Source organism: Aotus nancymaae, unplaced genomic scaffold, assembly GCF_030222135.1.
Source record: "Aotus nancymaae isolate 86718 unplaced genomic scaffold, 86718_ANA_hifiasm-v0.15.2.pri h1tg000041l, whole genome shotgun sequence".
Taxonomy (NCBI): Eukaryota; Metazoa; Chordata; class Mammalia; order Primates; family Aotidae; genus Aotus; species Aotus nancymaae.
Window position 1 is genome coordinate 8,522,831 of NW_026988455.1, and position 9,854 is coordinate 8,532,684.

General features: G+C 51.2%; 1 non-coding gene across 1 annotated transcript; it reads left to right on the forward strand.

Moving 5' to 3' along the window:
• Positions 1-9,086: 9,086 nt before the first annotated feature.
• Positions 9,087-9,205, forward strand: LOC135268754 (U5 spliceosomal RNA). The gene has a single exon (XR_010337109.1). It is a non-coding gene; the product is annotated as a U5 spliceosomal RNA (small nuclear RNA).
• The last annotated feature ends 649 nt before the right edge of the window (positions 9,206-9,854 follow it).

The following is a 9,854-nucleotide window of genomic DNA, read 5'->3' on the forward strand; positions in this document are numbered from 1 at the left end:
TCAGATGCCAGGTGTGGGGAGAAGGTTTTCCGAGAGGCAAGGGGATAGGGTCTGCAGGGTGGGGGGCTGTCTTAAGACCTCCCCTGATACCTGCCCCCACCATCAGTTTCCAGACCTTTGGCTCCTGCCCCCGGGGTGCCCCTGCCTGTCCTCCCAGCCCCAGCTTGTAACTGGACGCCCTCCTCACTCTGCACCTTCCCAGATGAGCTGGGGCTCTGCTTACTGAACCCAACACCTGCTGGGGGTGGGGAGTGAGGGGGCGCCCCCGGGGCGGGCAGGAGGCTGAGGCTGAAGGGGGAGCTGGAGCTGCAGGGGAAGAGTGGGAGATGGGCTGGCTGTCTCATTCACAGCGCCCCCCCAAGCCTCCTCAGGTACTTGGGGTTCCAATTCCCTATTCAGAGTTGCCTTCTAAGCCTCTCAAGCCCCACCCCTCCCATCTTGGCCTGCCAGGGCCAAGGACTCAGGGGCCCCTCCCTGCTATTTATGTCCCAGCAGGTGATGCTCTTGGAATCTTAAGTAAATGGAGTCTGGCCTGTGGAGTTTTGGGGACAGAGAAGAGGGGAAAGGAAGCATCCCATGTTCGGTCCTTTTTTCTTTTTCTATTTTATTTTTTTTGAGATGGAGCCTCACTCGCACTATCGCCCAGGCTGGAGTGCAGTGGCACAATCTCGGCTCACAGCAACTTCTGCCTCCCAGGTTCAAGTGATTCTCCCGCCTCAGCCTCCCGAATAGCTGGGATTACAAGCACCTGCCACCATGCCCTACTAATTTTTTTTTTTTTTTTTTTTTTGTATTTTTAGTAGAGACAGGGTTTCATGGCCAGGCGTGGTGGCCTGTAATCCAAGCACTTTGGAGGCCAAGGCAGGCGGATCACCTGAGGTCAGGAGTTCAAGGCCATTGTGACCAACATGGAACATGGTGAAACCCCGTCTATTGAAAGTATTTTTATTTATTTATTTTTTAAAAAAGAGAGAGACAGGGTTTCACTATGTTGGCCAGGCTGGTCTCAAACGCCTGACCTCGTGATCCACCTGCCTCGGACTCCCAAAGCGCTGGGATTACAGGCATGAGCTACCGTGCCGGCTCGGTCCTTTCGAAGGCCCCGAACATGGAGGTGAGGCCTCAGACACCTGGGTGCACATCCTTGCTCTGCCACTTACAGCTGTACGACCTAGGGTCACCCACCTTCTGTGAGCCTTGGCTTCCTCTGTGAACTAGGTCTAAAGATTTCACCATAGAGTTGTAGAAGTCGCTGGCATAAGAAGATGGGCAGAGGAGAGAAGAGGGGGGATTACGCCAAGTGCACTAACTGACCAGGACGCAGACCTCAGGTGTGGTGCGAGAGGCTGAGTGGGGAGATTTCATCCTCCCCTTCCCCATGGTGGGTGGGCTCAGCCCAGGTCCTCCAGGAGCCCAGACAGGAAGGAAGGCTTTGTGAAAGACGGCATTCATTTGCAATGGGTTGCTGTTAATTCTCTTTGTTATTCCCCAGAACCCGCTCAAGAGGGGGTGGTGGGGGGTGGGGGTGGCCCCTTCAAGTGACAATAATCAAGACAAATAAATAAGAGCTAACCTTGAGGGTCTGCCGCGTCCCTGGCCTGACTCCAGCTCTTCAATCTTCCTAACTCCATCCACGGTTGATCAGCTGTAATCCCCATTCCACTAACAATGAAACCAGAGCTCAAATTTAAGCAGAATAACCAAGGTCACACAGTTGGGAAGCCAGTGTTTAAATGTAGGAATCTGGCTTCAGGGCTGTCTGCTGACTTTGCAAAAAACCCAGGACCCTGTATCTGGGACTTGAGTTCCAGACACAGCTCGATGTGTGGCCACGGCCAAGTCACCTAACCTCTCAGAAATTAGGTTCTCAGCCAGGTGCAGTGGTTTGTGCCTGTAATTCCAGCACTCTGGGAGACCGAGACGGGCGGATCACTTGAGGCCAGGAGTTCGAGACCAGCCTAGCCAACATGATGAAACCCCACCTCTATTAAAAATATGAAAATTGGCTGGGCGCAGTGGCTCACGCCTGTAATCCCAGCACTTTGGGAGGCCGAGGCGGGTGGATCACGAGGTCAGGAGTTCGAGACCATGCTGACTAACACCGTGAAACCCCGTCTTTACAAAAAAGAAAAAGAAAAAAATTAGCCAGCTGTAGTCCCAGCTACTCGGGAGACTGAGGCAGGGGAATCGCTTGAACCCCGTGAAGCAGAGGTTGCAGTGAGCTGAGATCACGCCACTGCACCGCAACCTGGGTGACAGAGCATGACTCAGTCTCAAAAAAAAGAAAGAAAGAAGAGAAAAAGAAATTAGGTTTCTCTTTTTATAAAATGGGGACAATTGTCCTAACCTCCCAGGGTTATTGTAAAAAAACAAACTAGAGGTTTAATGAGGCCAGGCGTGGCGGCGCGCCCTTGTAATCTCAATGCTCTATCTCAAAAACAAAAACAAACCAAGAGGATTACTGAGCACAAAACAGATAATCTGGTGGAAGATTATTTAAAAACTTCCCTGTTCTACACTAACTCAGCCCCCACCTCCCGAAGTGTCCGTGCACTCCACGTAAGTAAGCCCAGAGACTGGGAGACAAAGGCTCTTCGGGTTCCTGGGAAGGGACTGAATGACCAATTGGCGCCACCAAGTGGTCGGTGGTGTGTAGGGAGCGGGAGGGCCCGGCTGCTCTGGGATGTGGGGGTTGAGTAAGATCATAGGCCCAGTGTGGATAGGAAAAATATACCAGGACCTCAGAAAGGATGGGGTCAAGTTTAGCTGGCACCCCACTGAAGACAGGGTGAAGGTGCGCACTCCACCGGTCTAGCCATGTTAGTCTCTTGAGATCTCTCCCCGCGGCCGGGTACGGTGGCTCACGCCTGTCATCCCAGCACTTTGGGAGGCCGAGGCGGGTGGATCACGAGGTCAGGAGTCCTAGACCAGCCTGCCCAAGATGGTGAAACCCCCTGTCTCTACTAAAAATACAGAAATTATCCGGGCGAGGTAGTGAGATCCTGTAATCCCAGCTACTAGGGAGGCTGAGGTAGGAGAATCGCTTGAATCCGGGAGGCGGAGGTTGCAGTAAGAGTGCACCACTGCACTAGCCTGGGCAATAAAGTGAGACTCCGTCTCAAAAAAATAAGAAAAAAAAAATCCCTTCCCCACATCTTATGCAATTTGGACAGCTCTGTGGAGACCAAGGAGAGGGCACAGGGTTTTATTCCAGTTCCAGCTCTGACGCTAAGAACCTCTCCAGGCCTCAGCTACTTCCCCTGCAGAATGGGAGTGAACATTCCCTACCTCTCAGGTCACTGTTCAAGCCTTCGTTCATTTATCAAACATTTAATGAAGCATCTACTTTCAAAAGTCACCCTGCTGAGGGCAGTGAGGACACAAAGACGGCTCGGCTGGGTCTCTCGGGACCAAGGGATCCGCCTCATCCTAGCCGGGAGACTGATGGGTAAATTGTTCACTGCCTTCAGGTGCAGATCCCAGGGGACGCTGAGGAGGGCGCAGGGAGGCACAGGAGGCAAGTGGAGGGACAGCAGGAAGGGGCCTCCCCCTCCAGGGGTGAACGTCTTTGAGAAGTGGCAGGAACTGTGACAAGTCAGGTCATAGTATTATCTTTCTAAGGCCATCGCCTGGCCCCTCTAGCTTGACCTCCTGCCTGCCTCCCAGCTGGGGACTGGCTGAGCCCCTACCCCAGGCCCAGCCCCCTCAGGGCCAGGCCAGCCTCCCCACACTCCCACCTTCTCTTGCATTAAAGCCTTTAAAGTGGACCATAGGTCCATCAGGGATAGTTCACATCTCTGTGCATTTGCATGATGTGGCTCCTCTCCAAACGCCTTTCTCCAACTAGTCCACCAGGCACACTCAACTCCAGCCTTCCTGTGGGAAAGTGGACAGGAGAGTGGGAAATCCCCGCAACCAGGAAGGAAACAGAAGTCAAGGGGTGCCCCCTGCCTCCATCAGCAGTGGCACAGCCTGCAATAATGTGAAATACATATTTGGTCTTCATCCCCATTTCCTTCCTCGCCTACAATGCCTAAAATCCTTGGAATCTCCGAAGTGATAAGTGTCTTTTTGTATGCTGATGATGACTGACGGCTGTCAGCCCCCAGGCAGCTTCAGGATGGGGGTGGTCATCTGAAAGACCAGGGCAGGATTAGAGGGTTGGGACTTTCAGCCCCACCCTCTGACCTCCAGGAAGGGGAGGGAGCTGAAGGTTAACTTGATGGCCAGTGGCTTAATCAATCATGCCTATGTAATAAAGTCTCCATAAAAGGCCCAAAAGGATACTGTTCTAAGAGCTTCCGGGTAGCTGAGCACATGGAGATTACTGGAGGGAGGCTTGCCCAGAGAAGGAAGCTCCACGCCCCTTCCCCCAAGTATCCTTTTAATAATAAAGTGATAAATGTGTTTCCGAGTTCTGTGACTCGCTTTAGCAAATCAATCAAACCCAAAGGGGGATCTTGGGAACCCCAACTTGAAGTCAGTCGGTCAGAAGTTCCAGAGGCCCAGACTTGCGACTGGTGTCTGAGGGGTTGTCAGTTTTGGGGACTGAGCCCTCAACCTGTGGGATCTAAGGCTGCCTGCAGGTAGATAGCTTCAGAATTAAATTAGAAGACACCCAGCTCGTGTTCGCTATAGAATTGATTGCTTGTTTGTTGATGGGGAGAAATCCCGACGTTTGGTCACAGAAGTCTGCCTGTGGTTTTTATTTATGTATTTATTTTGGGACAGAGTCTTGCTCTGTCGCCGAGGCTGGAGTGCAATGGTGCAATCTCAGCTCACTGCAACCTCTATCTCCAGAGTTCAAGCCATTCTCCTGCCTCAGCCTCTTGAGTAACTGGGATTACAGGCGGGCACCACCAGGCTCGGCTAATTTTTGTGTTTTTAGTAGAGACAGGGTTTCACCATAATGGTTAGGCTAGTCTCGAACTCCTGACTTTGTGATCAGCCTGCCTCGGCCTCCCAAAGTGCTGGGATTACAGGCATGAGCCATGCACCCGGCATGTCTGTGTTGACTATTGTTGCTGTTGAGAGAACAGGAAAAAGCAGTTGGAGTTTTTCCACCCACACCCTGCTGCATGAGGGCAGCTTTCTTGGGCAGGTAGCAGATCCTTCTGGTTGCCTAATGGTAAGCTCTCTACTTTCCTCATTTCTTTTTTTCTTTTTTTTTTTTTTTTTTGAGGCGTTGTTTCGCTCGTTACCCAGGCTGGAGTGCAATGGCGCGATCTCCGCTCACCGCAACCTCCGCCTCCTGGGTTCAGGCAATTCTCCTGCCTCAGCCTCCTGAGTAGCTGGGATTACAGGCACGCGCCACCATGCCCAGCTAATTTTTTTGTATTAGTAGAGACGGGGTTTCACCATGTTGACCAGGATGGTCTCAATCTCTTGACCTCATGATCCACCCGCCTCGGCCTCCCAAAGTGCTGGGATTACAGGCTTGAGCCACCGCGCCCGGCCTTCCTCATTTCTTTATTAATTCCCTTGCTCTCTGTCACTTGCCATGTGGTTTTGTTGTTGTTGTTGTTTTGTTTTTGTTTTTGAGCCAGAGTCTCACTCCATAACCCGGGCTGGGTTGCACTGGCGTATTTCGGCTAACTGTAACCTCTGCCACCCAGGCTCAAATGATCATCTCACTTCAGCCTCCCTAGTACCTGGGACCACAGACACGCACCACCATGCCTGGCTAATTTTTTGTATTTTTGGTAGAGATGGGTTTCACCTTGTTGCCCAGGCTGGTCTCGAATTCCTGATCTCAAGTCATCCACCCACCTCAGCCTCCCTAAGTGCTGGGATTACAGGTGTGAGCCACCATGCACGGCTCTCCCTGTGCTTCTTTGCCTGAAATCCAGAAGCTTCCTGAGGACACTTTCCTAGCTTTTGCTTTGCAGGTCCAGTTCCTTGAGAGGATGATGCTGGGGGGAAGGAGAGGCAGAGAGAAGGAGGGTTCCGTAGACTGGGGAGGGGCGAGTGGTTAGAGGGTTCCCTGGGAGCACCACAGGGAGGTGGCAGGGGCCCAGAGGGCCTGGCATGAGGTACCTGGAGAGTCTCAGAAAGCTTCCCAGCCCATTCCACGGCTCAGGCTGAGTTACTGCCTATGGATGCTGATCAGTGCAGGCCCTGAAGATGAGAGAGGCTCCTATAAGCCCCACTCTCATGGGACCCTGGGGATTGAGGACCCTAACCCCTGTCTGACTGAGATAGGGTTTCCCTACACTCCTCAGGATACTGATTCAAAGTTAAATTAAGTGTCAAGAAAATAAAGAACCAGAACCAGGCTGGGCATGGTGGCTCACGCCTGTAATCCAACGCTTTGGGAGGCCGAGGTGGGTGGATCACGAGGTCAGGAGTTCGAGACCAGCCTGGCCAACATGGTGAAACCCCATGTTGTCTTTAGTAATAATACAAAAAATTAGCAGGACGTAGTGGCAGGTGCCTGCAATCCCAGCTACTCAGGAGGCTGAGGCAGCAGAATCGCTTGAACTTGGGAGGCGGAGGTTGCAGTGAGCCCAGACCTTGCCACAGCACTCCAGCCTGGGCGACAGAGTGAGACTCCACCTCTTAAGAAAAAAAAAGAAAAGAAAGAACCAGAACTGTCCGGGCGCAGTGACTCACGCCTGTAATCCCAGCACTTTGGGAGGCTGAGGTGGGCGGATCACCTGAGGTGGGGAGACCAGCCTGACCAACAGGGAGAAACCCCGTCTCTACTAAAAATACAGAAATTAGCCAGGCGTGGTGGCTCACGCCTGCAATCCCAGCACTTTGGGAGGCCGAGGCGGGTGGATCACGAGGTCAAGAGATCGAGACCATCCTGGTCAACATGGTGAAACCCCGTCTCTACTAAAAATACAAAAAATTAGCTGGGCATGGTGGCGCGTGCCTGTAATCCCAGCTACTCGGGAGGCTGAGGCAGGAGAATTGCCTGAACCCAGGAGGCGGAGGTTGTGGTGAGCCAACATCGTGCCATTGCACTCCAGCCTGGGTAACAAGAGCGAAACTCTGTCTCAAAAAAAAAAAAAAAAAAAAAAAATACAGAAATTAGCCAGGCGTGGTGGCAGGCGCCTGTATTCCCAGCTACTCTAGAGGCTGAGGCTGGAGAATCGCTTGAACCGGGGAGGCAGAGGTTATGGTTATCACACCATTGTATTCCAGCCTGGGCAACAAGAGTGAAACTCTGTCTCAAAAAGAAAACAAAAGAAAAGAAAGAACCTCAAGGTTTCTTGCATACCTGCCTCATAAAATAATCCATTATTGTGATCTGGCGTGCTGGTCAGGAATGTCTGCAGCTCCTGCCATAAGGAAGTCATTTGTCTTCCTCTTGCCTTCCAGAGAGCATCTTTACAATGGAAGGGATTGCTAAGGAGAGGCCCTTCTGATGCCCAGGTAGTCTCACAAGAAAAACATCTTATATAGCAGGACAGATGCATATGAGACCAGGAAAAGCTGTGATCAGCCCCTGGGGAAGGGGAAGAGGCTGGGTGAGTGGGTGCCTCATCCATGTGTGGAGGGTGGGATCAGAGAGGGGAGTCCCAGGAGAGGATGCAGAAGATAACTGTGTCACCGGACCCTCACACATCCCCAACAACCCGGCCCTGGGGGATGATGGGAGAATCATCCCAGGCAGAATCACGGGGCCCTCTTGCAATTTGATGAAATATTTGGCCTCTTGTCAATGGCCACAGGACTTGTGAGAGACCAAGGTCAACCACCCCCATGCCCACTTTTAGGTCTGGACTGAGTAGGGGGACATGGTAGCAGAGTGCAGAGCTCCTTCCCCTGGCGGCTGTGCTCGGTGTCTGGTGGTGGCTGCAAAGGTCTTCCTGGTCTGGCTGCTTCCAGCTCTACTCCTGCCAGTGGCTCTAATCTTTTGGATTCCTATTTGTTTCCAAGCCTAGTTTTCTGGGCTTCATATCAGTTCTTAGAGATACAGTCTGTTGTTATCTTCCTTTCCTGCTTCAATTATCCTGAGTCAGTTTCTCCTCTTTCCATCCAAGAACTCCAAAGGGTGCAGAGCTGTTAGAGAATATGAGACACTGCTATCTGGGCTGACGTGGGTGGTCCCCACACTGTGTGTTCAGTGGAAGGAAAGAGTGAAAGAAGCAAGCTGCAACCAGATTGTAAGTGCCCTGAGGGCAGGGCCTTAGTGTGACCTGCTCACCACTGGGCCTGGCAGGAGGGATGTGTTGTATGGGGAAATTGGGAACATCTGACATATAAATGGCACCATAGTTAAAGACTCCCATGGTTGCCCACTTGTTGTAGGGTGGGGAAGTGGGTGTCACTCTGGTGGGCTTGTTTTCTGCTCCTAACAGTAGAGAAAAGGGATTGTACCACAGAAAAACAGTTGACTCCTCAAGGTCAGGAAGGGTGGTGGCCAGAGTGAGACAGTCAGGGGTCCTCCAGGGGCCCAGGCTGGCGCCTCTCTGAGCCTCTGCATTTTGTCTGCCACGGGAGCCAGTATAGGAATCAGACAGAACTGTGCTGTACAAACATCATAGTGATCACAGATGTTAATAACAGCTACTGATGGGATTCCTGACATGTGGCTGGCCTTTCTCTTTTTTTTAATTTTTAAATTTTTTAATATTTTATTTTTTTTGAGATGGAGTTTCGCTCTTGTTACCCAGGCTGGAGTGCAATGGCATGATCTCGGCTCACCGTAACCTCTGCCTCCTGGGTTCAAGCAATTCTCCTGCCTCAGCCTCCCGAGTAGCTGGGACTACAGGCATGCGCCACCATGCCCAGCTAATTTTTGTATTTTTAGGAGAGACGGGGTTTCACCTTGTTGACCAGGATGGTCTCGATCTCTTGACCTCGTGATCCACCCGCCTCGGCCTCTCAAAGTGCTGGGATTACAGGCGTGAGCCACCGTGCCCAGCCTGTGGCTGGCCTTTCTAACACTATGTGAAAGGAACCCTTTCCTCCGACACTTTATAGGTATATTATAGGTGAGGAAATCCTCACAGAGAGGTTGTGTAACATGGCTACAGTCACACAGATGGAGAATATCAAAATCAAGATGAAAAACCAGGTCTGGGCTAACGCCCTTTTCGGCCTCAGCCTGCCAGCACCCAGGTGCTTAAACAGTCATACTCTGGTTTCTCTTCAAATTGTATAAATCTTTCGTCTTTTACTAAAGATTTCCGTGGAGAGGAACAATTCTGAGTCTTAATCCAATTTTTTGAGGTCCTCTTTCTGTGAGGCGGATTAAAAATAAATAAATAGCCGGGCGCAGTGGCTCACGCCTGTAATCCCAGCACTTTGGGAGGCCGAGGCGGGTGGATCACGAGGTCAAGAGATTGAGACCATCCTGGTCAACATGGTGAAACCCTGTCTCTACTAAAAATACAAAAAATTAGCTGAGCATGGTGGCGCGTGCCTGTAATCCCAGCTACTCAGGAGGCTGAGGCAGGAGAATTGCCTGAACCCAGGAGGCGGAGGTTGCGGTGAGCCGAGATCGTGCCATTGCACTCCAGCCTGGGTAACAAGAGCGAAACTCCGTCTCAAAAAAAAAAAAATAAAAATAAATAAATAAATAAAAAATAAACAGCTATGTTGTTCACACACACACACACACACACACACACTGCCTTTGTTCACTGAAGTATTGCTTGTAAGAGCAAATACTGAAAACAACTGAAGTGCACATGTATAAGGAACTGATTCAATAAAATAGGAGGCAGCCATAAAAAAATAAAAATAAATACATAATATAAAAATAAAGAAAAACCAGGTCTGTCTCCTGAGCCATAACCATCGGTCAAATTCTTCACAGGCTTTTGCCCTGCCTCCTCCTCCATGAAGCCCACAGTGAAGGTCTGAGCCCTGCGGTCCCACTGAACCACCACAGCACAGAG